The sequence below is a fragment of the Anopheles gambiae genome, chromosome 2 (genome assembly GCF_943734735.2).
Source record: "Anopheles gambiae chromosome 2, idAnoGambNW_F1_1, whole genome shotgun sequence".
NCBI classification, from domain to species: Eukaryota; Metazoa; Arthropoda; class Insecta; order Diptera; family Culicidae; genus Anopheles; species Anopheles gambiae.
The window spans coordinates 28,533,030-28,559,112 of NC_064601.1; the positions used below are offsets into that span (position 1 = coordinate 28,533,030).

The window sequence follows — 26,083 nt, forward strand, 5'->3', positions numbered from 1 at the left end:
CCTGCTTTCACACTCTCTTACCCGACGCCTGACTTCCCGGGTAATGCTTAATCATATTTTTACTTTTACACACGTGCAAACGTTTCTTACGCTTTTCACGCACCGTTTGTAATCAGCTTGTAATATTAAATTCTCTTACGAACGTGTGTGCCGTCTATGTGTGTGCCTTTTTTTCGCGTGCGTATAGGGTGGTAGGGTCGGATGGACGGACGGGGTGGATCTTCTTGCACCGTCACGTATCGTGCTACACAAACGGAAGAAACTTTTCCTGTCCTCCTGCTTCTCTGTCTCTCTCTCTCTCTCTCTCTCTCTCTCTCTCTCTCTCTCTCTCTCTCGCAGATCTCAAATCTTGCCCGCCGTGCCCAAATCATGTCGAATTCAAATTTAATTCCTTCATCCTTCAAAACACCTCATCATATGGCTGGAGGCAGTTGCGGTGGGGTGTGCGTGTGGGGTGCCAGCATAATCAGCCAATCAAATTAATAAAGACTTTTCATTTTTATTTTCGGATCACACCACCACCATACCGAAGGTCTCCTCGTGTGTGTGTGTGTGTGTGTTTCGGTCCGCGGTTCACGTGTTTGCATGGTTCGCGTAGCATATTTGTTCGCCGCCAGACCGAGGCGCGCAATGATGATTGTTGGTGTGGATGGACGGATGTCTCGGTAAAATACACCGCACACACAACAGCACGCAAAACTGGCAACTTTCTGCGGCCGCGAGAACAGGCAACCGAATCAGGCCCAAATGTGCTCACACACCACTGTTTTTTTGTAGGGTGCTTCTTCCAGGAACAGTACAGCACAGGGAAAAAAGCACGTGAACCTGGGGTTTCTAACCGAAGCGTATGAGCATCATCGTGATCATCACACTCGCCATGAAGGGGGGGGGGGGGGGGGGAACGTTTTGTGAACATTTCACCTGAAAATACAAATTGCCTCACACACATGCACGGTACTGGCTGGGGTTTTTTTGCTTCTAAATGCAAACTTTTTCATTTAACCGTACGGAAACGTCGCGTTTCGCCTGTGTGCCCTGCCCGCAACTGCGTCCGAGAATGATTAGGGAGTGCGGCGATAAAATTAAGTATCGGTCGGTGGGAAGGCGAGACTCGGCGTATACAGGAACTGGGAAGGTAGAAATTTGGATATGTATATTCCGCAGCAAAAATTTATGAAAGTTTTATCAATTGCTTACCTCCCCGGCATCTCACTACACAAATCTCTGCCACCTTCCTGAAGAGGTTGTGTGGAAGCCCGTGATCACCGGTATCAGGGAACTTCTGGCCTGTACATCGTTGCACACAGTACATACCGCCAGACTCTTCTTGGAAAATGGACAACGCATAGGGGATGAGTAAAAACGCACCCTGTCGGTGGGCGCACATTTCGATACAGCAAAGCAAAATGTGATGTACACAACTTTTGCGTGCGAAAAAAAAGTTTATGGTCAGCTTGTTTGCGGGGAATATCCTCTAAGTGAGTTGGTTATTGAAGTGTGTGAGTGTGTGTTCTTTATGCTATGTTTTTGATAAAGAACCGCACTACTACTCTTACCACTTTTGAAGCAGTTTCTGGCGTGTTCAAGTGGGTGGTTTTTTGTTTGTTGGTGTGCGGCCATGATACTGCAAAATAACCTCAAAGCCCTCTTCAGTTGTTACGATCGGTTGCAAGGTTTGCGTATGCGAAGGAAGCGAGCAAGGTTTTATGAAGAGCGGACGAACATGCAGAGGCAAACACACCTGAACGTGTTTTTTTATGGGACTTTTGTTTTTCATTCGGTAGTTGGCTTCAATAGGTATCAAAACTGTTTTTCTTTCTTTGATCGTCTCCAATTAGTTCTGATCATATTTTTCCATGAAATTAAAAAAAAAATTAACAAATTTTGCTCAACTTGAACCAATAGAAAATGTATCCTCTTTAACTAGAGCAAGTAAAACGTTTCTTCGTAAAAAAATACAAATCATAAATTGGTGTAGTAGAGCAAGCGCGCTGAGAAAATAACGCAGGTACTTAACATCGGCATACAATACATCAGTGAAACTTGATCTACTTCAAATTAAGCTCATTCATTCGTTTACCGCCTTGAACGGCAGCTTTTCCACGAAAAGAAGCTCCACGTCCGCTATTCGGGACACTATTTTCTGGCGCACCAATTTTACCTTTCCCCGTTTGCCCGGCATCGTCTTCTAATGCGCTGTTTCGTGCCTTTTTCACTGTTAACTGACCAACTGACACCAAATTTGTGGCGTCGTTGAAAAGTTAGACGAAAATACTTGACATTCTTCCACGCTGCTTGAAATCGTTTCAATGCCTTTGTGTTGGTGGTAAGTGTGCTTTAAGGTGGGGTTTTTTCCTGCCCCTGTGTGTCTAGAGGGGGTTGAAATGAAAATGTTTAGTTTGAAGTTTGAGCACTTCCATGAAGGGTTTTAAGCGTTCTCAATCAATGGTGCCAAGAAAAAATGGTTTGAAAAATATAAAAATAAATCATATCGTAGGATGCTCACCCGCTTTCCAAGCAGAAGTAAAAACGATTCAAATCATACGTTTTTGGGCAATAAATTGTGTCGCTGTCGTATTCGATTTCTACACAATCGGCTTGAAGACGTTCGCTTGAACCTTGCCTGAAGTGAAAAAAAAAAAAAAAAACAGAAACAGGGGAAAAGATCTGCATATACGCTCTTGTATCGGAAGATGAAATCATTTCCCACGACTCCCGCGCCCAATTCCGTCCCGTATGTTGATCATCTCCACAACACGCAAAAGCTGCTTGAGACGATAAATCTCTCACACCACACACACAGGCTAAGTTGGCGGATCGATCGAACCCCAGTGTTAGAGCGGCTTAGTGTCTTCGTATAGTTTTCCAAATGGTACCGGAAAAGCTGAAGCAAATGTTCTTTGCCGTTTGCCACCGTGCTGAACTCCTCCTACTTTCGTCAACTAACAGAACGCGCGACATATGAAGCTTGTTGACTAAAAATAATCGTTGACGTTGTTTATGACCATACACGACTGCAAGAATGATAGCCAGCGTAGATCGAACGGAGGTAGGGAGAGAGGGATTGGATTCCGCTTTTACCTCGTGATGGTTACACAGACGAGACACGATTGCATGTAATACATTGGCAGTCCGGCTGGGAAACCGTTCGGAAAATGTTATTCCGCTCGCTTTTCCATCAGCTGACTACACTGTTGTTGTTCATCCCGGGGAAAAAGGTTGAACCAGTGAGTCCCCCTTTCGAGCGATAAGCCCTCGAACCACAGAACTATAAAAAATGATTTATGTTGCGACAGCATGTCGCACTGTTGACGCTTCTGCTTCCGGGAGCTCCTTGTGTGTTGATGCGTATGTGTATCGTTTGTTTATTGAGTGTTATTTAATGCCAAACATTCCCGTGCTGGATGCTTGATCACACGCGTTTTAATCCAGTGCCAGTTTTGAGTACTAAAGTTTGTATCCAATTAATTTGGCCATATTTTACAGCCTCCTTAGTGTGTGGCTGTTAAATCATCATGCGAGGAATCGTTTAGGGGTTTTTGGGGGTAATATGAAAAGTTTTAATAAAATCACTCGCACCACACTTTACCCGTCCGCTGCTTTGTCGTGACGTTTAAGCAAAGCCCACTCCATCCGTGGGCTTTATTGCAGACGCGTTCGAGCGTCGGGAAAACTCATCGTTTCACGCACACGCTTCCAAAAACTCGAAGCTCGCCTGACAAACGTCGATCGGTATCAAATTTGACACTTTCTCATTCGGTTTGGTGGTTTCACACAGACACGCGGCCACAAGGAGCTGTCCTGTTTTCACCTTCTTGTTGGGTGTGCGTCTCACTGCCTTTTCCGCGCCCGCACCGGCTAATGGAATTGTGTTTTATGATTGGGATAAATAATCGAAATGGAAATGGAAAATCGAACTTTTCGGGCTGATGGTGCGTGTGAGTGTTTGTGTGTATGTGTGGTGTCGTTTTGTGTTGAGCTGCTTCCCCATCGCCCATGCGAAGCAACCATCGTCCCGTGCTTTGAAGGTTCTTTCTGCCATTGTTTTCTCGTGCCCTTGTGCCCCCACCATCCTGCGCGCGTCCATCGTGATGAGTTGTGGAGTTTTCCTCCCCAAAATGCGTATCCGAAAAAGAAATCCCGGTAATGGGAAAAACAATAGCCTTTCAGCGTAACCACTTCCGGGACCCGACACCCCCGGACGCTTATCAGACGGTCAGGATCGGTCGAGGCAACCGAGGGACACCCAACCGTTGGAGCTGTACACCGGATAGAATCGGTCGGGCGGCGTGCCGCTGCTGCCGGTCTCGAAAAGAAAATAGATGATGAATGGTGGTGCTATCGCGATATCAATGGCGCATTGTTTTTCTTCTCGCTTCGTGAAAAGTTTTGGAGTGGCAGTTTGCGGCCCAGCGACTGTGTGTCCGGTTTCGGGTGTACCGTTTGTTGAGACTGGTTTTTGCATTATCATTGAACCTCGACAACGGACAAAAAGTAAAAGCAAACTGCAAAGCTCTCACTAGTTGCTACATTTTCGCTTGTGATTTGGGGTGTTTGCGGGGGGGAGGCGATGTTTGTTTGGGAGTAGGCAAGAGGGCACACTCAAGAGCCAGCCCACCCTAAATTGACCGAAAATCCTTCGGAAGTGAATCTTTATCATACACAGTTGGGTTGTGGTTGCGTTGAGCTTGGGATGTTTCTTTTCTTCTCTGGAATAATATCAGGATTTTTAGGATTAGTTTCCATTTGTTTATTGCTTTCCCTCTTAGCCATCTGTTTGCCCACACTCACTCGGTGCTCGGTACCACATTGAGGAGCTACGCGTGCGTGTTTTGTTTCTTTTATGTTGGTCAGGCAGAGGACCCATTCTTTCTTTCCGTTCCTTCTGTTCCGCGTATCTTGAATGGTTGATCTTTTGAGGCTTTATCCTGCAGTTTATAACCTTTCCCGAGCTGTTTCGCTTTGTTTCCAGATAGCAATCCCGATGAGTTGGGGGCAAAAGTTTATACGGCTTATTATTTTTATTATTTCTAGGCAGGGCCCCGTGGCTTCGCTGTGCACCATGGCTCGTTGGGATGCGACGTGATGGAACCAGAATCTTACCCACCTTGGAATGTTGCTGGCGTTTTTGCAAGGTAATTGAAAATGGTTTTATTTGCTTTATTTGTTTTGCATTGGTGCTGTGGGCCAGTTTTTACAGTGTAAATTGTACTCAGAGAGTGAAGGGCACAATAAAGCTCTTCGTATCACAACCTTTTCACTCAAGTTGAGCTTGGAAAGCATGGGGGAAGGGCGGTTGAGGCATGGTAAACGCTAGACCGTTTTTTTCAGACAGTAACGCTAGACAGAAAACTTCTAAGGAATATTGGGTACTTATTGAAAAGGAACGAAAAGGGTGCATAAGTCGTGTACGCACGACAAACGTTTGTGTAGAAATGGTCACTACGTTTCCAGGAGGCTACTACGGGGGAAAAAATGGTCAATTCCAGCGTCACACGACTGTATGTACCTGGCAAGTATCGAACGGTTTCGCAAATCGATGTCACTCCAGGCTAGACGTTTGGTTGTTCGTTCCCCGGTAAGTCGCATTTAAAACAGTTCCCAGAAATCACATTTCCTATCGCATTCCATGTGAAGTTGTACTTCATTGCAAAATGTTTACGATATCGAGCTTTTGTGGTCGTTTTTTTTTGCTTCGTGAACATTTTCATGGCCTGAGTTGTGTGAGGGCATTTGAATGGGGTAAACGCTTTCAGTTTGACTCGTCGACTGTGTGATGTTTCGTATGAAATCATATTTTCACTTCCAAGAATCCAGAAATGAATTAAATCGAGACTGCACTGTGCACGTAAGTGGAAATATTTGGGATATGTCACATGAATGGGTGTGTAGGTTTTTTTTCTTTCTTCTGACTCAGCTATGGGAAAAGATTCGCAGAAATCGGTGATTGATCGATCGTATTACTGTGATGATATTTAACTTGTTAGCACTGTGTTATGTATAGCAGTTTGTGAGTATTTCGTTGCCAATGCGAGGGAAAACGTTTGTTTTGTGTGAAGAAGTATAGATTGAAAATTTGCTCTCACTTTGTGTGCTCGACGTTTTTTGTTCTTGTTGTTTTGAGGTGTTCATCGAACAAATTTGTATTTATTTTTTTTTTGCCATAACTAAAAGGAATAATGGGCATGGTATCTGAATAATCAAGTTTTTATCTATTCAATTAGATTTTCTGGAAAAGCTTATAGCTTGAAAATATTATTTCTTCTGTTTAAAATTGCTCTAACTAAAACTAGTTTGTACCAAACAAAGCGTTTTAAAACCATTACAAATGGAAACAAATTTTGAGATCAAAGTAAAACATAAAGGGACACACACAAAAACTCCTGCAAAACTAACCCTATAAAGCTCCAGTAAAAAAGTTCGAACGATTGCAACGGTTCGCTAGAGGAACAAGTTTCCCTTAAACTATTTCCGAGTTTGCCTGTTAGCTGACATCCTGCTGAATGGACGATCAGCCGAAGGTTCCTGTGGCCCCAACACCAAGCCAGAAAAAGGGTTCGAAACAAACATAAAAGCAAGTGGGTGAAATGAAAAGAAAAAAACAAATACGTTGGGGTTAGCGCACAGATGGCAACGCAAAGGAGGGGGGTAGAAATATACACACATGTACATGGATTGGTCATTTTAGGGTAAGAAGTCATTGCGCCGGACGCGTGTGTGTGTTGAAAAAGTTATTTCTTCCTGCCCGGGTGCTACGAACTAAAATCGAACCCAAACTGAGGGAACACACACACACATACAAATGTGACCCTACGTGCCTTGCCTCGAATGGTACGAATCATTTGACTTTATTTAGGGCTTCATTACAAGAACTAACCGCAAAACCATCGTTTCCGCCATGGTTCGACCCCGTATGGGAGTTACCGTGCGCTGAGGGTTACGCTAGCAATGGTTCAAATTTTGCAACCAAATCGAATAAAGTAAACCACTGCTAAAGGGCGAAATGAGCACGTTTGCTCAGCGTGCAACTATTTTGTGTCTTCCGCTTATGCTGCCATTCCCTCAGTCTACAACCCTGTTTGCTCAACTTTCATCAACACATCCGGTTTCCAAAGAGGCGGATGTGGATGGCTTTCATGGTTTACAGCAAGTTCAAAATGGTTGTGAGTGAAACATACATATCAATTTATGTTCACAGGTACACAGCACTCTGTGCGGGTACCGCATCGAACCGATCCGGAACGAAAATAGACGTTTTTCTGTGCAAAATTCGTTTCCGCTTTGTGGGTGCAATAATTTACATTTTAATCACAAACTCTGAGTCGAGTCGCTTTATTCAGAAACGGCAAATTGTGTGTGTGTGTGTGTGTGTGTGTGTGTGTGTGGGGGGGGGGGGGGGGGGGTACTGGCTAACACTCATCTGTATTTGTTTGCGGTGCTAGATTCATGTAGGAAAATGCACCCATTATGCTGTACGATGAGTCTCCGTTCCACGTCCGGATGAAGTGGGTGAAGTATTTGCTGGAAGCACTGCTGTTGCACACACAGTCGCAATGTACGAAGGGAAAGCTGACTGCGTACTGCTTTGAGGTTAATTTTGCGAACAAAACTACGTCACGATAAAACTGCCGAAATGGTACCACGACGCAAGTAAACCCCGGATGCGCGATTGGAAGAGTAACCGAAATGGTAGAGACAGAAAAGCAGTGTTTGAATGTGGTGTCTGTCTGCTTTTAAATTAATATTTTCTCACTCTGTTTGCTGAAATTTCGCCCTGTCCGCGCTAGGCAAACGTCCTTAATTTTCGCTTACGATCCGGGCCAACCACGCTGCACGGAGCGTTTCACAACACACTACCATATCGAGCATTGAAACGAGGCGATGAGGACAAATACTGAAGCAGTTTGGATTTTAAATTAAACCTTTAGTCACATTAATTATGGAAGACTTTGATGTACGTACGAAAATGGTAGCTGGTGGTGGAAATTTGTGTCGCTGGAATGCGCGAATAAACTCGTTGATGGTTTGGTTGCGTGCGCGAGAGAGGGAATACGGATGAAAATATACAGATATAGACATATAGATAGAAAGAAAGTGAGAGAGTTAGAGACAGAGAAAGATGTACAGGGAGAAAAGGGGGCTTTCTTGAAATTGTGATGGAAGCGCTCGGTAGCTCATCTAGCCAAAACGCTAATCTTAAACACGACGCTTGGTGCCTTAAAATTTGATGGTGATCAAAAGCGAGAGGCGTCGTTGTTTAAGGCAATGTTCCTTCACATACAATTAACATCAGATTCAGTGAAAAGCAGGATATGCTTTTAATAGTACGACAGTCTTCTGTAATTCTTCGCTCTGATATGTTTCCAAGAGAAGAGGAAACAGACCTGGCTATAAGTAATGATGTTCTGATACAGATTGTTTTCGTATTAGAATCTTCGATTCACATGTTACTGGATAATCATATGTTTAATAGATCTAGAGTCTTTCTAAAATTATGTAAAAAATGAGGCATATTAAAAAGCTTTTTTTATTCTTGCAGAAGGAACATTTGCATATGCTAAAAAATAGAAAATGAATTTAGAAAAAATACGCAGAGAAAATAAAATACGAGTTCTCTGTTTATCCACAAATATAGTAATTAGGATGTCTCAATATATAAATAAGAAATGTTTTGTGAATTTTTTTTACCAGAAATACTCATACAGTCAGAATTCAACAGTTGAACGCTTTTTAGTTGAACGCTCGATAGTTAGTTGGCTGACAGTCCAATTAAAAAGCATGCGTTTGTATGGAAAAACCGGTTTTTGAAAATTTATTTTTGTTAAATGGTTTATCGAGAAAAAAATTATTTTTTTAATAGAAAAACGAGCCAACTAAAAAGCTTATATTCAATAGTTGGCATAGAATCGAAGTTCAACCAGTGAGTTCAGACTGTACCTGCAGCATTTGTTAAAATGTTTCACCATTACAACATAAGCCACCAAGCGTCTCCATCGTGTTACAGCTTGTGAAACTGTAAAATGATTTTATCTAACATTCTATAAATTTGTACAGCTTACAATATCAAAAAAATTATGTTCACTAAAATTCTGAAATACAAAAAAACCTTCATGAAATAAAAAGACATAATGAAGATACTATTAAAGCAGTCATGCTGTGATGTCAAGGTAAACTGGCCGTTCTGTCCATCTGAAGCCAAATTCCTAATGCAGACCGAATTGCTTTTTTCTGCTAATGGCACTTTTTTATTTGCTGTTGATCTATCTGCCAGGGACGTTTATTAATATTTTTCCACCATTTATTACCACCGATAACCACCGACATACACAGGCATAAATGGTAGGATTTTTTCTTCTTCCCACCCATCAAGAAGCTATACCTAGTGATGTGTGTGTGTGTCTCTTTGCAGGATGCGGGATAGACACTATTCAAGCCTTAGAGATGATTCATGGCATTGAATGTCGTCGCCAGTCAGCTCCTTATCCTTGACGCTTATCACTCTCCCCCGCTCTCTCCCTCCCTTTGAAGTTTAGTGGTCAGTGGAGAATGGCAGGCGATAAGAAAATGGAGCACGATAAAAAGCAACGACAACCAGTGGCAATGGCAGAAGGAGAGAAAATTTCAAAAGAATTTATGACCACAACCTGATCTTAGCCCAGCATGCCGCGTGTCCAGCTGGTGCTGCTGACTGGAATACGTTAAGAGCCATCGTCGCTTAGTTGAAGAGAGAGAGCACTTCAGCAACCGAGCAATGCGTTTCCTTGCGAGGGGTGGCAATGTAAGCGTGCGTAAAATGATGGACGAGTAGCAATGGCGCTATCCACGGCAGGGAGCGATGGTCATCGTTAGGCTTAAACGGTGGTGCTAGTGTGTGTGTGTTGGTGCTACCGGTTCAAGCCAAGGCGTCGGTAAATGGTAATTAAGGACATTGCGTAATATACGGAACGGTTGTGGAGGAGGATGTCTCGAGTATCCTCCCGATGTTCTCCCTCTCGGCTGCATCAACTCTAACCACTCTTTCGGGCGATGATGATTCATGCCCCGAGTTTTACTTTTATGTCGATGGGTACCGTGTTACGGTTCGGTGTATGCTTTTTTTTACTCTTCTTCCTGGCCAACGACGGGAGTGCGTTAAGTGGGCTTACGCGATAAATCCCATTTTGGCAGGCATCATCAATTGCCGGTTTAGTGGCCGAACGCTTCCGTTATCCGGTCGGTTAGGCACAAACACAGGGTAGCGGAACGCATTCGCCAGAAAGTGAAACGATGCTCCGTCAGTGGCAAAATTCAATTGTGCAGCGTTTGGTACAAGTTTTGTTTATGACTCGTTTTTTTTTAGTTTATGAACCTTTGAAATGTCGTTATAGTGAGGTAAAGCGGTTTTCCCCTTCTTTGATTTTGAGTTGCAATGTGACCAGATAAAGTAAATTTGAAAACGATGAAAATTCTCTCATTAAAACCGTGCTCAGGACGGAGAAAGCTGTCCTCATTTGGTCGATTCACCAAGTGGGACATAAGCACCACTCGTGTTTGGTTAAAAGGTCGGAACGACATCAAAATACGGCATAAAAATCCGTTTCGAAGCACAGCCCGAGTTCCTGTAAAGAGCACTTTCCCGTTCGATGTGGATGTGGGTTAGCGGATGAAAAAAAGAGCCAAGCCTTTTTGGCAGACAAGCACAAATGCTCGTTCTACGATCATTCAGACGCCGATTCAGATTGGAGGAGGTTTTTTAAGTGTGTGCGAGAGGGGGAGGAAAGGATAGCTTAAATTCTATTAACCGAAAGGCCTCCGCCTTGCATTAGCTGCGGTTATGGTTTTACGGGCTGGGATTATGACATTACCCAGGCCGAGGGATGATTTAATTGATTAGGGCCGGCCCTTGCACTGCCGCTCGGTTGTCGGGATTAATTTGCTTTGGCAATCATCGCACCGAAACGGGACAGTCGGATGACTTCGGGCTAGTGAAACATGATTATACGCATACATACGGCGGGCACGCATTAGTGAAGGGTTTTGTTTGCATGTTATTTTTTGTTTTGCTTCCTGGGACGAAGGCAAAATGGATGCACAGAGGCGGAGATTTGCATACTGCAATCATTCGTTGATGTTTTTTGGGTGAAGCACCGCATTACATTGTGGTGGTAGTAATTTATTTAACTAAGTCGGATAAAAAGCGACGCATTATATCATTCATTGAACATTAATTATGCAGCATTGTTTAGCAATGTATGTCGGTTTATTCTAATTACCGCTAAGCTCTGTGATTGAATGAGATGTAATCGATTTTTTAGAAAATGCAAAACTGAGTTGCTGTTGATGGATATTGCACATTAATATTAAAAGGGTTTATTTTTCTCATAACGGAGTGCAAACATTTGATTGCTTTTTTGTCGAATCCTTTCCAATCTGTAAATCTAGATGGATCTGTTCTAAAGCCAACGTGTTCACCTGTCAGGATAATATTTACCTAGTCGGTACCTACGAACAGTGCGGTAGCATATGGGTCTGACGATGGAGATATATCACATCACATCACCTGTGGTGAGCCGCCCAGGATTCGGACGTCCCCCTGTTTTCCATGGAATGCTTATGATCCGGCCAACTACTGTCAACTCTTCTGTACGGTAGCTGGAGCGCCTAATTAAATGGGCTGTAATGAGAAGGGGGATCTAGGATAAAATTTGCCACATTCCCCGGTAGAAGCCCGGGCAACGCTGGCCATGGTGCAAATCCGGGACCTACATCGACATCGAGTAGCTGCTTGACGGGTGACTGCAAGTGGTGGTGCTGATTAAAAGCACACTTTATTAAAGAGTAACTTTGGTGTTGCTTAAGCTGCGCTTCTTGTCGGGTTTCTGCCGCACTACCGTGCCCATCAGCCTCTCTGGACCTGACGGCCGAGTGCGCGAACGTTCTCACTCACTAAACATAATTAATTGGATCAAATAATTCACCCGCAGTGTTCCATAATATTACCTTACCTTGCACGCCCATTCCCGCGTCCCGAGCCGAGAAGTACCCGTGCCGGGAAGAAACAAGCAACAGAAAGTCGGTCCCGGGGGCGGGCATCAACGGGATCAGTGCGGTGGTCCACACGGCTCGCCAGCTAGCAGCAGAAGAACCGGGAAGATACGGGTTTCGAATTTCTATCGTATCGGTCGGCAAGCGTGTTTCTAGAGCGGTAGTAGCGGGCGGGTTTGCGTGCCGAGGGACGAGCCGTGGTGAAGACGAATGATTTACAATCCAATCTTCTTCCTCCACACTAGTGCCGGTATTTATGAAGGTAAATAGAGTGTGAGGAAGTGTGTTGGCGTGCCGTCGCCCGGGGCATCGAATGGAAAGTGATTACACTAAATGAAACCAATTTTTCGAGCAAATAATTGTTTCCCACTGAACTTTCCGCATGCTCCTTTGCTTGTCGGGTGAATGGATCTTTCACTTGGGCCTCTTTCGCTCAGGTTAACAGAGCAAGTTCCTGGAAAGCAAACAGGTCTATCGGGATTGAGCTCGTTCAGCTAAATCGGGCCCCCACTATTGCTGCTAATGAGCGTGGGAATACGAGCTGTCTTGGGTTGGATTAGAGCAGAAGCGAGTATTGCTTTTTAGAGTGCACTTGTGTGCTGACTTTTGGTTCGGCTTGGATTGGATAACGAGGTTAAACTTGATGTACAAACTGGGTTGGGTTGTTTTATGCAATCGGATCAGAGAGACGATGCGTATTGTAAACGTCGTTGGTATGGAAAGTTCCCAAACAAAGCTCTTTACCTCAACTTCTGTATAGAAAATGTTGTAAATGGACTTGATTCACTATCCATAAGATTACGTTAGAAATTAATTTCCTTTTTTTCACCCTTTAATACTTGTGTTGAATTAATGTGAGGCATAAACGACCTATGCAAACCTATTTTGTAATAAAAAGTGCAAAAATCTTCCCTCTGGTACAATAACCAACGTACTATGATGACTCATAGGCAATTGAAGTGTAAATTGAAGATGATTTGCTGCATTTTGCGAGTGTCAATTTGTACGAAACGATTCACATGTTGCCTGTCAGTTCGTTACACTATGCCCCAAATCGTTTGCGTTTCTATGGGTGTTAACGTACGTTTGTTTCCGTTGCAATGCTAAGGATAAGCTTTGGCTGAAAAATCTCTCATATTTATTTATTTATTTATTTATTTAAATCAAAGTTATCGGGCAGTATGCCTAAATAACTTAATGCTTACAGAGTACAAGTTTAAAGTATGGCTCTAGAACTAACTTGAATATGCTGACGCAGCTGACTAACGGATTGATTGAAATCTGCTGATAACCCTAACCTATTATACACATCAATCATTTTGAGCAGTGGATCATTGGCACCAAAACCAGTCGATCTAAAAGGGCTTCTTAGTAGCTCTCTACTTCTAAGACCTCTAGAGGGAGTAGAAAAGCAAATAAAATTTAAAATGTCAGGTGCATCAAAATCTCCAATTAATAATTTATGCATAAAAGTTATCTGAGCCGTAGTTCTCCTATGCTGTAAAGTCTCTAAGCCAAATAGTAAACACCGAACATTATACGAAGGACGTGGAATTTGGTTTGGCCAGGGAAGACGATGAAACATAACACGTGTGATTTTTTTCTGAATTTTTTCAATTTTATCTATGTATGTGATTTGATGGGGACACCAAACTACACTGGCAAATTCCAGGATGGGACGGACTAAAGAACAGTATAATGTTTTTAAACTGAAAGGATCTTTAAAGTTGGCCGAGACACGTAAGACAAATCCTAACAGTTTAAGAGCTTTAGTGACGATAGTTTGATAATGGCTAGATAAACTAAGCTTACTGTCTAAAATAACTCCTAAGTCCCGAACCTGAGAAAAACGTGGAACGCTGTCTTCATTGATTTTGTAGTTATAAATAATAGGATTTTTTTTTCTTTGAGAACGTTGTACAACTACATTTTCTAACATTAAGTAACATTTCATTATTAAAACACCATGCAGAAAAATAGTTTAACGAGTCTTGTAACATTTCACAGTCGTCAGAATATTTAACAGGTAGGAACATTTTTAGATCGTCAGCATATAATAACAATTTAACATGAAGAATAGCAAACACGACATCGTTAATAAATATAATAAATAGTAAAGGTCCTAATATACTCCCTTGAGGAACACCAGATAAATTATGGAATGTGGCAGATAAACTAGTTCCTATCTTAACGTTAATGCAACGATCAGTTAAATAACTTCTTAACCACTCAACAACATTTGTGTGAACACCATACTTTGATAATTTAGATAGCAATAGAAAGTGGTTGACCTTGTCAAAAGTAGCGCAGAAGTCAGTATAAATGACGTCAACCTGTAAGCCCTTGTCAATATAGGAGTGGCAAAAGTTAAGTAAGTATATTAGATTGGTCTCAATCGATCGTTTCGGCATAAAGCCATGTTGAACATTAGAAATTAATGGTGAAAAGGCTTGGAGCATATGACGAGACATTATCTTTTCAAACAGTTTACTGCACGCACATAACATTGAAATTCCTCTATAATTGCACACATTACTTTTGTCAGATTTTTTATAAACAGGAAACATCCACGATGATTTCCAAAGACGCGGGAAGCATTTCGATTGCAAGGATTTGTTGAATAGTTTGGTCAGTATGGGAATGAGAGCAGCCTTGCAGTTAATGAGAATTGCGCTGGGAATATTGTCAGGCCCAGGTGCCCAGGAAAGCTTCAACAACGAAATAGCAGATTCCACCTCATCATCGTTGATTAGTGGTGTGCATAAATTAACCTCATCATTTATGAAGGATAAAGCCGATGTTGAGTTAGACGGTACCGAGGAATTGTTGGTGTACACAGAAGAAAAATATGAGGCAAATGCATTGCAAAACTCTTCATCTCCGGTAATGGTGTTTCCCTCAAACTGCATCGAGGAAGGAAGTCGTCCACAGGATTCCTTATCTTTGGAAAATATGATGAGGTTATGTTCCTCGGGGAATGCATTTAGTTTAGGCTTATACGGGTGCTTGTGCGGAGGGACATATATTCTGTACAATTCCTTTCCTTGTTCCTTACAGTTTCCTACCTTGACAATGAGGCCTGCAATGTGTCAGTGTCTGTGGCATAGGTTAGACAAGAGACAGGAGAAATGCAAATTTTGAGAAAGATAAAAAAATAATGGTTTCGGATCGGTTACTGTCAGTTTCTGAAATACGCAATGCTTAGGTACGTGTCTGTTTTATGAATTTTTATGCAAAATTTCTAATAATGCACGAAAACAAGAAACACGTATACCGACTGTAAACGAAAAAAGCTGGAAAGAGCTCAGAAAATCTGAATACCCAATGCTCTAATAACTTTGCCCCAGAGGCATCTCTTGTCTCTAGAGAATGCAACTAGAGAATTAATTAACGGATTAATCTGATTTCAGTCTTTCGTTTTGTGCTGCAATACATAAAATGTGCAACCCAAGGGAAATAAACAGAAAAGGTTGCACTTGCATTACTAAGTCTGTGAGTTTTTTTGTGTGTGGTGATTTTCTGTTTTACTAAGCTTAAAGCTATTTGTCGCTGAAAGTTTTCTGTTGGAAAAACAAAACTGAAATAATAAAGTTAGTCTCTTCTGGCTGAAATCAATTGTCAGGGGTATAGCGGTATTTTTTGTTCAACTTGGTCCATAATTCGGCCCCTTATGGTCTCCTTGTTGGAGGACGACGGCATGGTTGACTTTTAGCGAAATTGCTAGTCATTTTTTGCTGCTGCAGCTCCCAGTGCGTTCTATCGTGTTTGCGGAGCGTTTCGGTGTACGTTTTTTCTTTCTATATTTCATTTTGCTTTCGAATTCTGTCCCTTCGCGCCCGTATGCAGAACGAGGCCCCTGCCACAAATGATCACACAACTTTTGCGAGTCTGCTAGGCTCACGAACACGACCGGATGGAACGAACAGCGCGAATGCAAATGAAAGCAAACGCGCAACGGACGAACGAGTGTTGCCGAGCACCAAAGGGGTGAACCATACAGAGGTTTAGTGATGAACGACTTGATGGGTCGCTTTTTGCTTTCCTCCCTGCAAAAACTTGTAACCCTCCTTGTTTGTCACTCACATTCGACATTTTTTCGCCGTTGCAACTATCTTGCGCCCGCCGGTCCGCGTCGTATATTTACATTGGCACCCTTTGGTGTCCCGAAGGCAGAAAACTACTCCCATCATTCGATGGTATTTCTCGAAAGAGGGATGGCATTGTGTACTTCCTACGCTTCCTGTTTTCCGTGCTATGGTATCGATCTGTTGGCTTCCAGCGTCATCTACTGGGCCTGTTCTAGGCGTTACGCGCGCTCTCTAGTTCAAGGCTGGATTGAGGGAAAATTTACTCATGTTCCAGCAAACCATCCGTCTGTCTGACGTTGGTTTCGGTGTGCTGCAGATGAGGATGGGCTCTGGTGTAAGGGATGAAGAATATGAAGGAAATAATTTCCTGCCTACCGTGCACGGTAGCAAGAGAAAATCGTCGCGTAAGGAGAAAGATGCCCCAGGCTAGGAGAGGAGGGGTACGTTGTGTAATGCACGATGGTTGTATAAAAGTTTTATCACAAAACTCGGTCGGTGTTAAAATATGCCTGCAAGCATTCCGCAGGCTTTACGTGCAAGGGCATATCGAGATGGTGGCGATATGGCAGATTAGTGACGATGATAGGTACACGGGTGGTTGAGGCGATCCGTGGCAGTAGCTACTCCCTTCGCTCGGTGCGATGGCGCTCGGAAGAAGTAAGATGGAAAATCAACAGTCAATTGGACGGATTGCGGGTAGCATTAGAGTGATTATGGATCGTGGGTGCTAGTACATCGATGAATTCAAGGTTGTTAGGTGATAAACCCGTGCACAGCCCGTATATGCTGATGAGAGTCCGATAACGAAAGTGGTTAAGAAATGAAGTTAATTTTACCGTATATCCTTAACGAGTCAAAAGATCACGGTTGGCCGATTACGAATTTTACGTCCTTTTTATACGTATGCAATTCTTTGTGACACTAATGCTTCTAGTGCGTACTGTTTGATATTTGCATTGGGAGTTAGTTAAAAAACTATGAGCAAAATTGTATGTTTCTGGTTAAATTCAACAATTATTTACCTCATTCTATGGTCTATGTTATGACTTTTCAATACGTGTGAATATCAATTATAATGAAGCATTATGCCACAGATTATTGTGTTTGAGTGAAATTAATTCACCATTCATGATTTTTGTGAGAAAAGTAGTTCAGATACTAAGGTAGAAACACCCTATTCAGAAATTGAAACGTTTTGATGCTTTTAGTTGAACTGTTGATATTTCTGCTAGAACCTTGAATAACAACTGAAATTGCCAGTGGAGAAGTAGACCATGGACAGAATGAACAAGAACCCCAACCCGTCCTCCTTAATATTGGTCGTAATTTCAAAGCATTCGCATCTCCAATCACCTCCAACAGTCACACGGCCACACAGACTTTTATGATTATCTTCAGTGTCACTACTTAATCAAACCTCGCTTTATGACGGTCTAGAATGGATGTTGCGCCCAAAGCGAGAACAAGATCGAAATTATCGAACCATTCATTGCGAACGACAGTATGCTTCCCCAATGCTGTTGCTGTTGCCGTGGACCCAGAGACAGTGGACCGTAAAGCACAGCTGGTCCTGGGACAAGGGACAGCCGGGTAGAGTACAGTTCGGGAAATGAAACTCCGTTCGTGTGTTTTTGGCCTTGGTCTCCCGATCCCTTAGCCGGGGACTCTCGCTGCCACGACGCTCCAACGCTTCCAGCGGTTGTCTCAGGTGCGTCCATTTGGTCACGAACGGTCATAAAATTGTTTTACAACCAAATCGAGCTCTGGCTTGGGTTGGGTGATGATGGAAAGTTTTTTGTTGGTTCGTGGACCCTTTTTCAACAAATGGGTGTGACGGTAGGGCGGTGTCAGATAAAGCACAGAGTTTATCGCCGTCACTTCCGCCGGTAGTGGTGGTGGATTTCGGAAGTCGGTGGTTACAACAAGGAAGAAGTTGATGTGTTAGGTCAGGAGTAGGAGGAGGAGACAAGGAGACATTGATTGGGGAAGTGGTTTTGGTTACTTGTAGCTCATTCGATTTGTACCTGTTATTATGACGAATCGCTTGCAGAGGTAAGGAATGAAATTTGAAGTTCACCGGTCCGGAGCAGTTTTCCCTTATGGCGGACATTTTGTCTAACTTTGGTAGAAAAAAGATAACACAAGCCATCGTTTGCAACGGATTTTCTGATTTCTAGCCCAGACATCCGCTCCTGAAGCGTATGACAGGTGTGATAGGATGGGAAGATCTACCGCATGTTCAGTGCCCGGAACGTGTCATTATTCAAATGCTGTAATGCCAAAAGTTTTGTGGAATTGATTGAAGCCGGAAGAACATTTGGGGTTGGCAAGCGATTGCACGATAGACGAAGCATGATGGTGGTATTCACTGGCTTTAAAATCTTGCAAAAACTCTCTCGTCCACGTGTGTGTGTCTCCAAGAGTTTCTAGATTGGCTTTTCCCACCCTTCCAGCAACATTGCAAAGTGCCAGCTGTCAGAAATGTTCCGAGGAGCAAGCAAGTTGTCAAACGATGATGAACCTGAGTTGCCACTGAATGGCTACAGTAGGCGGTGAAGAATTATTTAGCACTGAGCTTACCCACAAACGCCAAATATTCCAAGAAGGGTTGTTGCTACTAGAAGCTGTGCATGTGTTGTTAGGATAGGTATACAAGACAAATGAAGCTTCGAAGTGTGTTAGACAAGTGTTTTAAAAACGTGTTCCAGATGTATGGGTGCATCAAATCCCATAGCTAGAGGTAATAGATAGGATAGTATAATGGAATGCTTTAGGCGGAAGGTGGTCAAACGGAGTTAAAAGAATGTCTATCGATCTATCTCCAAGACATGGTTTCTACATCAAGCCGGCTTCGTTAGTGGTTGTAATTTTTTCTGCACTCGGTTAAACTCCAACTCCACCGAGAGCAGGAGAGCTCCCCCAGCTCGCATTGCTTTCTAGAGGGCAGGGGTAGCAAGCGGTAAAGTTTCCGCCCAGAGCAAACTGAGAAAAGCCACATCCCAGTGGTTGGTGCGGTTTTCATCGGGTAAAGTGAAGATGTACTAGCGCTGTAAAGTTGTTCCTTTTTGATTCGAACTGTGGTACCGAATTTCAAACTCCCACTGCGTCTTCCATTGCACTTTACCCGTCACGGAGGAATCAATCTGTTGTATTGATGGAATTCAACGGTATTTCCTGAGGGGCATGCCAACGGATAGGATTACTGCAAAGCTTCATACTTGCTTAAATGCTTATGCTGTTTTCAGTTTTCGTAGTTTTGGTTTTTTCTTATCTTATGGTACTCTTTTTAGAGAAGGCAACGATGGAAAAACGTAACGAATCTTACACAGTTTTCATTTTAAAATGTGGCAACGGGGGTTATTGCTACTTTTTGCGTGATTGGCTTTATCTGTTTTTGTATGAGTGTGTAGTTGTATTTGATTGCACTGGAGGATGCTACATGGAGGAGGATGCTTATACCGAGAATTAGACCATTATCGGTTGCTATTAATTCAATGCTGTTGGATTGAGCATGGAAAGCTATCCATGGTGTACAGCCTCTCGATTCAAATTCAAAGAATCAATCCAAATCGCATTCTTCCGCAGAAGTTACCAGGATTGATCGTTATTTTTCGTTAGTGGCTACCACTGCATCGCTGTAATGAAATTTGGTTTAGTTTGTGTACGGTTTAGTTGTTCCTGGAAAGCATTGATTGTGATGAGTAGTTTGCAATAGTTTCATCAAAAACATGAAAACGATGTTATGTATATTTTGTACCAGCTTTTAACTACATAAATTTCATTATTTAAGCGCCCCATTTTTTTACAAATCGAAATGATATGTATCGTTGATCTTCCAGGCGACATTTGAAAAATGTAGTAAATGTAATTGGTAGTTATTTTTTCTATAAGAATTCACATTTGATTATTCATTCTAGCAATTGATTGCTGTCGGTATTACTTCCAAGCCGACGCGACTTACATTAGAACTGTTTGCTTGCTTTACTTCTTACCGGTATCTTGAATCCAATTTGTCAGGACCAGCCAATCTCCAGTGAATTTTATCATGCCAATGTGATGGATCCATGGGAATTTACCACGATTAGGCAGGTCACACCTCCCGGCATCATTCTAGTCAGCCAAGTATTTGGCATCGACAGCGACAGCCAATGCCACACTGAACGATAATAAAGCAATTCCTGGGAAGTAAATCTTGTCGGCTTGGCGTCTTAAAACATGGCGTCAGTTGTAGTCCCCTGAAAGCCTTCAACGCGCTAGAGCGACGTAATCAGCTGCCGCAAATCCGAAACGTCCATTAAGGGGGTAACGTCGGGGTAGTTTAGCTGTTGTTGTCACCGTCTGTCCGTTTTGTGTGTGACACTTTCGAGGGTCGTTTAATGGCCGTTGTGCGCTGCCAGCAGCCAACGGTATGCCCGCAAAGTACACGCTTTACTTTGTCTGCTTTTAAATGAACTTTACGTTCAAGGGTGCAAATTACCCGGTACATTAGCCGCAGCAGCACACCAGCAAGTGCGACATAAAACGACAGACTAAACATGGTCACACGATCTGATACTTGTGGACTGGTCGGTCCTCCCGGGCCGCCGTATCACGAGTGAGCTATCACACTTTTAATCCTTACTTAAATATTTATAATTCATAAATTATTTATCGCCCACCAAGGAATAGCCAAAAACGCAAGCGCACTGTTGGGTGGTGCAGGACTGCGGACGCGCTTTGCAGGGTGCAGCCGGATGTTGTGGTGTTATTTTCATGGTCAGGGTCTGGTTGCAAGATTTGGGCCCGACCGGTTGGAGGGTTTTCTGCGCTGTGCGTTCAAATGATGGTGTGAATAATTAATTGCTGCAGTTTTCATTTTAACGTTCGACGGTGGCTGCATAATTGTATTAAACATGGAAAGGTGCGAAAATGTCCCATTTTGTGTGTATTTAATTCTCACAAGGTGTGCGTTTGTCTGCTTCCTTTGGTAATTTTAAGCCATGAACTAACAGTATCGGAGGAGGTTTTCTATGAATAATTCATGAGGAGAGTAAGGAGTTTTTATATTGTTTCAAGCTAATCTAAATAACCACATTTAATAGAGTGCAAAATCCTCTACATAATAAGCTTAACCATTTAATGCGAACTTCAGTCAGAGGTCATTTAATGTGCTTAATCTATTTTCTCGTCTAACGAGTAGTTCATAATTGAGTCGTCACAAGCACATCTCAGCAACTTCCAGCTAAAACTCTATCGTCCAAATCAAAATCAGTTGCGAAACACTGCTGCACAGACGTACTGCTTCAGTGAACTAGCCGCTTGAGCAAACAAATCAACTGTCCGAAATTGTGTAAGTATTTCAATTGCGGTTGACCCGAAGAGCTACAGCCTCCAGCAGAAGCACGCTCCCATTTTCTGTGGTCAGTTGCAAAGTTAGATGGAGCTGCGATTGCGGATTGCGATTTGGTGACCGCTCGAAAGATTGTCGAGCATTATCTTTTGATGATGCGTTCTAAGCTACCGCATTTAAAGCGGCTTATCCAAGCGCGTTGTTTGCGCGTGTTTGTGTGTGCATGCGTGTGTTTAGTAAGTTCTACTTTCGCCTTGTTGTCGCCCTACGATTCAGATGCGCTTGGGCGCCACCGAGAACATGTTTTGTGTAACCCATCTGCAAACAAAGTGTTATCGTCGCTACACCAACGGTGCTCATGAATTATTCAACTTTGCTTCTTGCATTTTATTTTTTGCAACATTTTTTCTTAGTGACACACTTCCAGGGCGACCTCTACTGGGCTAAAAAAAGTTGTTTAGCAGACGATGAAGGTTACGAAAAGCAACGGTTCAAGATGTTCGGAGATTCAATATCAGTTTCAGTTTGTTCCGCGTTCCGCGGCTTGGAAAGCGTCAGCGGGGTATGCATTACAAAAGAGCGTCCATTCCGTCAGCCACACTTCCGCTGTGTTAAATTCTCGATTTTATCCCAAAAAGAGCGTGCGATGTTGGTGATTTTGACAGTCAAAATGCTTAAGAGGCGGTTCTCGGGTGGCAAAATATAGCTGGAAATCACGGCAAGATTGTTGCAATAAACACTTATTGTACGCTCTTCACATTATCGAGCTGTGGATTCATTTTTCTTCGTTTCAAGGGCAATATAAATTCGGTCGATTTGGTTGTAAAAAAGTGATTGAACTAAAAAAAACACTTAAATAAATGATTTTTATCATTGATTTTTATTTGTGAGAGTCGACGGGGAGTTTCCTTTAACCAAGCAAAAGGAAGTGAGCATATAAAATAATTTTAAGTTTTTATTCATCTGAGAGCAGGTTGTAGCGTTTGAGAGCATCCATTTAATTACTATATAGTTTTGCTCAGCGTATTTGTTTACTTAAACATCTGAAGGTCAAAAGTCATGCATACAAAAATAAATAAATATACCTATTGATAACGATTGATATGAAAGGTTATTCCATACACGAACATAAATGGAAATATGGTTTATATAAAGCTTCAATATCAAAATAGAAAGCGGATGAACAATGGACACAGCAATGCTTTTGTGAGCACTTTCCAATAATATGAGAATTGTATAGCCGAGTACCCAATTATTTTCCCCGCCATGGATTACCTCTACGATTTCGCGTTAGTCGATTTTACTGCGTGGATTTATCCGTCGCTGATGGTGCAATTCGACAGCACTAGAGTGATGCAAAAGGAACAACAACGAATGAACTACAAATCCTATTTTTGCAACGACCCAGATTCTGTCGGATGCGCAGGGTTCGCGTTTCGCAATTACACGATTTCCATGTGCATTGACCCGTGCACTTTTTTACTGCTGCCTGGAATGTTCTATTGCACGCCGGGGTAAGGCGAGCAAAAGCAAGCAAATTAGAACAAAGGATCGGCGATGTAGTCCAACAACAAAAAGTTGAATGGATAAAAAAGGAGGATTTTTTTTCGTCAAAATCCCTACCGAATGAATCAACTTTCCTTTCTCCATTGGTTCACGGAGTGCATTTTTTAGAATTGAATCTTTCCATCGCAGTTGCATTTGCTGTTGTCCGTGGTGACTGTGATCCAGAGTTGCTGTGGAAATAGGGCCACAGGCTTTCTCATTCAACGATAAATGAGCTAACAATGCGCTACGCGCAAGAGTGACGCTGGGTTCGTATGGTTTGTAATTTTAGAGAAATAGGGTTTATTGGGTTGCTTGTTTTTGCAGAAAATTAAAATGGCTATGTATTATGTGTGAGACCATCCTTTGCTAGCTCGTTTGATTTGTCAGTAATTTTCTTGTTTGAGGTCTGGTGTAGGACATACAAAATGATTAGTTGTGTTTAGTGAATGACTTATGATTATGATGATTGATAAGTACGTTCGATTTACGAATATATAAAACAAAATATCAGTTGTCGTACTGTGAAGGCCGGGCTACATTGATCGTACTCGCAAGTGTAATTTCGATTTTCACTAGCGCACCTGGCGGCGGCTGACCGAAGCATTTTGCCAAACAATTTGGAACCGCTCCAGAAAATATGTTATTTTTCCATGTTTTTTACCTTAACTGGACTGGAAAAGCTTTGTAATTGATAGATGAATATGTTGTGCAAGTATTTCAGCCATTCTCGCATCAAAAAACGGTGAAAAAACAACTTAATTTGAGATCCGGCATGACCATTCCCTTGATGACCAAAAAAAGCTTCCACCAGCCGCCGCCAGGTGCGCTAGTGAAAATCGAAATTACACTCAGGAGTACGGTCAATGTAGCCCGGCCTTGATGATTATTCAACCTTCACCTCTAACCTATGCAGAAGGGGTGCAATGGTTGCGTGCAATACTTCAGCGCATCTAAAGGCCGGGCTACATTGATCGTACTCTCTGGTGTAATTTCGATTTTCACTAGCGCATCTGGCTAATTGTAATTGTAATTGATACATAAATATGTTGTGCAAGTATTCCAGCCGTTTTCGCATCGAAAAACGGTTAAAAAACTACTTAATTTTGAGATCCGGCACGACCATTCCCCCGACTACCAAAAAAAGCTTCCCCCAGCCGCCGCCAGATGCGCTAGTGAAAATCGAAATTACACTTGCGAGTACGATCAATGTAGCCCGGCCTTAACATGAAAATTCAATTCGTTGTCTCGGTCAATTGTCAAAGACCTGAGCCACAAGCTGTTGGCTACTTTTGTGTCTGTTCGGCAAACTTTTCCCACCCCAGGGATAACAGTCAGGCAGACCAAACAGTGGAAAGCTCTTTGATTTTATCTGTCATTCGAAATACTTGATGTACGCTCGAAGTATGCGATGCGGTGTGTCCTAATTTTCGGTCTGCTATCCTTGCGGCGGATCTCGGTACAAAGTGAGAACGTTCATTGTTTGTTCGTGTACGCAAGGTTTCGCGGTCAAACACGTGTACGCTTTCCAACATGAGCTCGCTGTACGCTGTAGCGTTGTCACAGCTGAGCTAGTTTAAAGCGAGTGTGGGAGTTGCCCTTCAAATCACACACTCGGCGTGAAAGAGGAGAACATTAATTTGAAAAGTTTTAAATAATACACTAAAAGACACTTTCATCTCGCCTTTGTTTAGGGATTGTGACCCCACGCAAAGAGGTGGTATTGCAACGCGCAATACCTTCAAACCGAGAGCGCACGATAAAACTAGCAACTTAAAGTACGGACAAAAAAATGAAAAAAGGGTAATAATAAAATGTTAGATGATTTACACCTTTTCGACGGTGGGTGACTTGACGTGCTATTTGGGTTCCCTTGCTTCCTAAAACAAATGGAAAATTCGTGGCTGTAGCCTGCTCGCTACCTTTTCTTTCGTTTCGCTTACGCTTTTTCAATCCGGGCCCGGTTGCGACACGTTCTCTTCCCACGGTGTGTCTAAGCGGCTTAAAAGCTTTCTTCGGTTTCTTGCTGTTACCGAGAGGGAGCTTCCTTGTGTTTCCGCTTCCATCAAGGAAGGAAGGGTGTGTTGCCAAGCGATCGCCCTTTGAACGAACGATTCATCGTGTTTCTCGATGCGTTTGGAGGCCGCACGCGGCAAGGGGTATACCGACAAGGCGTTCCTTTGTTTCACACCCTACACACAAGTATGTTTTTATTTCACTGCAGCACCTCGATGACTTTTGAGGGTTATAAATTGTGCAAAATTTAACCTGCAGTGGATCGTCGCTTACGGTACGCGACAGGTGCAAGGCCCGGTCAGAGGAGGCAGGCAAGTTGACGGTCGCCTATACACGGTTTTCGAGTCGTCGGTTGAATATGCTGCGTTGGTTTGGTCGAAAAGAAATTGCGTTTGAAATTTTATAGCATTCAAAGTGTTTGTGTTTTTTTTGCTTTCTTAGTTTGAGCGTGAGCAATGCTGCTTACCAGAGCTGACGACAGGCGAGCTAAGAATGGGGATTGATTTGTGGTGTATTGGATTGTGATTTGATAGGAAAGCTTACATGGTTTGTGAAAGGGAAATGTTTGACGTTTTTGCAGTGATGTTAAAGTTACGCATTACATTGGGATAAAATCGATGCTATGGTTTTTTTAGAATAAAAAGTTACGATTTATAGTTTGAATGTAGTTTTAGGTGCTATCACGGTCTTGGAAAATATTTTATAATACTTTTCATTATGGTGTGCCGCTTATGATGTGAACTCTTAAAGCCTTAAAGCAGCAAAGCGAAACGCACGTGTTGACATACAGGATGCATAAACTAGGAGGTTAAACACAGTTGGACACATTCGCTGGCAAACAAAATCATGAAACTCGAAGACACAACACAAACAGAAACTTCCTGGTAGATAACGGTTGAAGCAGTGACCTCAAAGCCACAGCGGAAGCAGCACTGGTTTTGGAAGAGTGCTCGAGGGAATGTTTGTTCCGTAGCGACCATTCACATCAGCGTACGTACGGTGTATCTCGCGGCTGGTGTGTAAGGGAATGTTGGTAAATTATTCATTCGAAACACGAAGCCCAGGGTGAACACCGGAACGA

The 26,083-nt window shown here is 42.7% G+C and overlaps 1 protein-coding gene across 1 annotated transcript in view; it reads left to right on the forward strand.

The window, feature by feature from the left end:
• The window catches only part of LOC1273081 (octopamine receptor beta-2R), a 138,827-nt gene that overhangs the window by 7,346 nt on the left and 105,398 nt on the right, over positions 1-26,083 (forward strand). Inside the window, exon 2 of the mRNA XM_061642059.1 lies at positions 5,035-5,135. The gene's annotated coding sequence lies outside the window, so the exon portion shown is untranslated. The remainder of the gene's footprint in view (positions 1-5,034; positions 5,136-26,083) is intronic.